We start from the raw sequence: 6,000 nt of genomic DNA on the forward strand, positions 1-6,000 counted from the left end.
CTTCCAGAGGGGAGTCTAATGAGGGCAAACATTTGATGGTAGCAGCTTCCCTGCGGGAGATATTCTCTTTGTCAAAATTTCCTTATTAGCCGCAGTTAAGTTACAATTCAGTACACTATCCTAAAGCTTGCTGTTAGGAGGGAATCTGCAGCTTGCAGTGAAAGCGCTTCCAGAGGGGAGTCTAATGAGGGCAAATATTTGACGGTAGCAGCTTCCCTGCGGGATACATTCTCTTTGCCAAAATCGCCTTATTAGCCGCAGTTAAGTTACAATTCAATACCCTATCCTAAACTTGCTGTTAGGAGGGAATCTGCAGCTTGCAGTGAAAGCGCTTCCAGAGGGGAGTCTAATGAGGGCAAACATTTGATGGTAGCAGCTTCCCTGCGGGAGATACTCTCTTTGCCATAATCGCATTATTAGGCGAAAGTAAGTTACAATTCAGTACCCTATCCTAAAGCTTGCTGTTAGGAGGGAATCTGCAGCTTGCAGTGAAAGCGCTTCCAGAGGGGAGTCTAACGAGGGCAAACATTTGATGGTAGCAGCTTCCCTGCGGGAGATACTCTCTTTGCCAAAATCGCCTTATTAGCCGCAGTTAAGTTACAATTCAGTACCCTATCCTAAAGCTTGCTGTTAGGAGGGAATCTGCAGCTTGCAGTGAAAGCGCTTCCAGAGGGGAGTCTAATGAGGGCAAACATTTGATGGTAGCAGCTTCCCTGCGGGAGATACTCTCTTTGCCAAAATCGCCTTATTAGCCGCAGTTAAGTTACAATTCAGTACCCTATCCTAAAGCTTGCTGTTAGGAGGGAATCTGCAGCTTGCAGTGAAAGCGCTTCCAGAGGGGAGTCTAATGAGGGCAAACATTTGATGGTAGCAGCTTCCCTGCGGGAGATACTCTCTTTGCCAAAATCGCATTATTAGGCGAAAGTAAGTTACAATTCAGTACCCTATCCTAAAGCTTGCTGTTAGGAGGGAATCTGCAGCTTGCAGTGAAAGCGCTTCCAGAGGGTAGTCTAATGAGGGCAAACATTTGATGGTAGCAGCTTCCCTGCGGGAGATACTCTCTTTGCCAAAATCGCATTATTAGGCGAAAGTAAGATACAATTCAGTACCCTATCCTAAAGCTTGCTGTTAGGAGGGAATCTGCAGCTTGCAGTGAAAGCGCTTCCAGAGGGGAGTCTAATGTGGGCAAACATTTGATGGTAGCAGGTTCCCTGCGGGAGATAGTCTCTTTGCCAAAATCGCCTTATGAGCCGCAGTTAACTTACAATTCAGTACCCTATCCTAAAGCTTGCTTTTAGGAGGGAATCTGCAGCTTGCAGTGAAAGCGCTTCCAGAGGGGAGTCTAATGAGGGCAAACATTTGATGGTAGCAGCTTCCCTGCGGGAGATATTCTCTTTGCCAAAATCGCCTTATTAGGCGAAAGTAAGTTACAATTCAGTACCCTATCCTAAAGCTTGCTGTTAGGAGGGAATCTGCAGCTTGCAGTGAAAGCGCTTCCAGAGGGGAGTCTAATGAGGGCAAACATTTGATGGTAGCAGCTTCCCTGCGGGAGATATTCTCTTTGCCAAAATCGCCTTATTAGCCGCAGTTAAGTTACAATTCAGTACCCTATCCTAAAGCTTGCTGTTAGGTGGGAATCTGCCGCTTGCAGTGAAAGCGCTTCCAGAGGGGAGTCTAATGAGGGCAAACATTAGATGGTAGCAGCTTCCCTGCGGGAGATACTCTCTTTCCCAAAATCGCATTATTAGGCGAAAGTAAGTTACAATTCAGTACCCTATCCTAAAGCTTGCTGTTTGGAGGGAATCTGCCACTTGCAGTGAAAGCACTTCCAGAGGGGAATCTAACGAGGGCAAACATTTGATGGTAGCAGCTTCCCTGCGGGAGATGGTCTCTTTGCCAAAATCGCATTATTAGGCGAAAGTAAGTTACAATTCAGTACCCTATCCTAAAGCTTGCTGTTAGGAGGGAATCTGCAGCTTGCAGTGAAAGAGCTTCCAGAGGGGAGTCTAATGAGGGCAAACATTTGATGGTAGCAGCTTCCCTGCGGGAGATACTCTCTTTGCCAAAATCGCCTTATTAGGCGAAAGTAAGTTACAATTCAGTACCCTATCCTAAAGCTTGCTGTTAGGAGGGAATCTGCAGCTTGCAGTGAAAGCGCTTCCAGAGGGGAGTCTAATGAGGGCAAACATTTGATGGTAGCAGCTTCCCTGCGGGAGATATTCTCTTTGCCAAAATCGCCTCATTAGACGCAGTTAAGTTACAATTCAGTACACCTTCCTACAGCTTGCTGTTAGGTGGGAATCTGCCGCTTGCAGTGAAAGCGCTTCCAGAGGGGAGTCTAATGAGGGCAAACATTTGATGGTAGCAGCTTCCCTGCAGGAGATATTCTCTTTGCCAAAATCTCCTTATTAGCCGCAGTTAAGTTACAATTCAGTACCCTATCCTAAAGCTTGCTGTTAGGAGGGAATCTGCAGCTTGCAGTGAAAGCGCTTCCAGAGGGGAGTCTAATGAGGGCAAACATTTGATGGTAGCAGCTTCCCTACGGGAGATATTCTCTTTGCCAAAATCGCCTTATTAGCCGCAGTTAAGTTACAATTCAGTACCCTATCCTAAAGCTTGCTGTTAGGTGGGAATCTGCCGCTTGCAGTGAAAGCGCTTCCAGAGGGGAGTCTAATGAGGGCAAACATTAGATGGTAGCAGCTTCCCTGCGGGAGATACTCTCTTTCCCAAAATCGCATTATTAGGCGAAAGTAAGTTACAATTCAGTACCCTATCCTAAAGCTTGCTGTTTGGAGGGAATCTGCCACTTGCAGTGAAAGCACTTCCAGAGGGGAATCTAACGAGGGCAAACATTTGATGGTAGCAGCTTCCCTGCGGGAGATACTCTCTTTGCCAAAATCGCATTATTAGGCGAAAGTAAGTTACAATTCAGTACCCTATCCTAAAGCTTGCTGTTAGGAGGGAATCTGCACCTTGCAGTGAAAGAGCTTCCAGAGGGGAGTCTAATGAGGGCAAACATTTGATGGTAGCAGCTTCCCTGCGGGAGATACTCTCTTTGCCAAAATCGCCTTATTAGGCGAAAGTAAGTTACAATTCAGTACCCTATCCTAAAGCTTGCTGTTAGGAGGGAATCTGCAGCTTGCAGTGAAAGCGCTTCCAGAGGGGAGTCTAATGAGGGCAAACATTTGATGGTAGCAGCTTCCCTGCGGGAGATACTCTCTTTGCCAAAATCGCATTATTAGGCAAAAGTAAGTTACAATTCAGTACCCTATCCTAAAGCTTGCTGTTAGGAGGGAATCTGCAGCTTGCAGTGAAAGCGCTTCCAGAGGGGAGTCTAATGAGGGCAAACATTTGATGGTAGCAGCTTCCCTGCGGGAGATACTCTCTTTGCCAAAATCGCATTATTAGGCGAAAGTAAGTTACAATTCAGTACCCTATCCTAAAGCTTGCTGTTAGGAGGGAATCTGCAGCTTGCAGTGAAAGCGCTTCCAGAGGGGAGTCTAACGAGGGCAAACATTTGATGGTAGCAGCTTCCCTGCGGGAGATACTCTCTTTGCCAAAATCGCCTTATTAGCCGCAGTTAAGTTACAATTCAGTACCCTATCCTAAAGCTTGCTGTTAGGAGGGAATCTGCAGCTTGCAGTGAAAGCGCTTCCAGAGGGGAGTCTAATGAGGGCAAACATTTGATGGTAGCAGCTTCCCTGCGGGAGATACTCTCTTTGCCAAAATCGCCTTATTAGCCGCAGTTAAGTTACAATTCAGTACCCTATCCTAAAGCTTGCTGTTAGGAGGGAATCTGCAGCTTGCAGTGAAAGCGCTTCCAGAGGGGAGTCTAATGAGGGCAAACATTTGATGGTAGCAGCTTCCCTGCGGGAGATACTCTCTTTGCCAAAATCGCATTATTAGGCGAAAGTAAGTTACAATTCAGTACCCTATCCTAAAGCTTGCTGTTAGGAGGGAATCTGCAGCTTGCAGTGAAAGCGCTTCCAGAGGGTAGTCTAATGAGGGCAAACATTTGATGGTAGCAGCTTCCCTGCGGGAGATACTCTCTTTGCCAAAATCGCATTATTAGGCGAAAGTAAGATACAATTCAGTACCCTATCCTAAAGCTTGCTGTTAGGAGGGAATCTGCAGCTTGCAGTGAAAGCGCTTCCAGAGGGGAGTCTAATGTGGGCAAACATTTGATGGTAGCAGGTTCCCTGCGGGAGATAGTCTCTTTGCCAAAATCGCCTTATGAGCCGCAGTTAACTTACAATTCAGTACCCTATCCTAAAGCTTGCTTTTAGGAGGGAATCTGCAGCTTGCAGTGAAAGCGCTTCCAGAGGGGAGTCTAATGAGGGCAAACATTTGATGGTAGCAGCTTCCCTGCGGGAGATACTCTCTTTGCCAAAATCGCCTTATTAGCCGCAGTTAAGTTACAATTCAGTACCCTATCCTAAAGCTTGCTGTTAGGAGGGAATCTGCAGCTTGCAGTGAAAGCGCTTCCAGAGGGGAGTCTAATGAGGGCAAACATTTGATGGTAGCAGCTTCCCTGCGGGAGATACTCTCTTTGCCAAAATCGCATTATTAGGCAAAAGTAAGTTACAATTCAGTACCCTATCCTAAAGCTTGCTGTTAGGAGGGAATCTGCAGCTTGCAGTGAAAGCGCTTCCAGAGGGGAGTCTAATGAGGGCAAACATTTGATGGTAGCAGCTTCCCTGCGGGAGATACTCTCTTTGCCAAAATCGCATTATTAGGCGAAAGTAAGTTACAATTCAGTACCCTATCCTAAAGCTTGCTGTTAGGAGGGAATCTGCAGCTTGCAGTGAAAGCGCTTCCAGAGGGGAGTCTAATGAGGGCAAACATTTGATGGTAGCAGCTTCCCTGCAGGATATACTCTCTTTACCGAAATCGCCTTATTAGCCGCAGTTAAGTTACAATTCAGTACCCTATCCTAAAGCTTGCTGTTAGGAGGGAATCTGCAGCTTGCAGTGAAAGCGCTTCTAGAGGGGAATCTAATGAGGGCAAATATTTGATGGTAACAGCTTCCCTGCGGGAGATACTCTCTTTGCCAAAATCGCATTATTAGGCGAAAGTAAGTTACAATTCAGTACCCTATCCTAAAGCTTGCTGTTAGGAGGGAATCTGCAGCTTGCAGTGAAAGCGCTTCCAGAGGGGAGTCTAATGAGGGCAAACATTTGATGGTAGCAGCTTCCCTGCGGGATACATTCTCTTTGCCAAAATCGCCTTACTAGCCGCAGTTAAGTTACAATTCAATACCCTATCCTAAACTTGCTGTTAGGAGGGAATCTGCAGCTTGCAGTGAAAGCGCTTCCAGAGGGGAGTCTAATGAGGGCAAACATTTGATGGTAGCAGCTTCCCTGCGGGAGATACTCTCTTTGCCATAATCGCATTATTAGGCGAAAGTAAGTTACAATTCAGTACCCTATCCTAAAGCTTGCTGTTAGGAGGGAATCTGCAGCTTGCAGTGAAAGCGCTTCCAGAGGGGAGTCTAACGAGGGCAAACATTTGATGGTAGCAGCTTCCCTGCGGGAGATACTCTCTTTGCCAAAATCGCCTTATTAGCCGCAGTTAAGTTACAATTCAGTACCCTATCCTAAAGCTTGCTGTTAGGAGGGAATCTGCAGCTTGCAGTGAAAGCGCTTCCAGAGGGGAGTCTAATGAGGGCAAACATTTGATGGTAGCAGCTTCCCTGCGGGAGATACTCTCTTTGCCAAAATCGCCTTATTAGCCGCAGTTAAGTTACAATTCAGTACCCTATCCTAAAGCTTGCTGTTAGGAGGGAATCTGCAGCTTGCAGTGAAAGCGCTTCCAGAGGGGAGTCTAATGAGGGCAAACATTTGATGGTAGCAGCTTCCCTGCGGGAGATACTCTCTTTGCCAAAATCGCATTATTAGGCGAAAGTAAGTTACAATTCAGTACCCTATCCTAAAGCTTGCTGTTAGGAGGGAATCTGCAGCTTGCAGTGAAAGCGCTTCCAGAGGGGAGTCTAATGAGGGC

This window comes from Phaenicophaeus curvirostris, chromosome 8 (assembly GCF_032191515.1).
Source record: "Phaenicophaeus curvirostris isolate KB17595 chromosome 8, BPBGC_Pcur_1.0, whole genome shotgun sequence".
Classification (NCBI taxonomy): domain Eukaryota; kingdom Metazoa; phylum Chordata; class Aves; order Cuculiformes; family Cuculidae; genus Phaenicophaeus; species Phaenicophaeus curvirostris.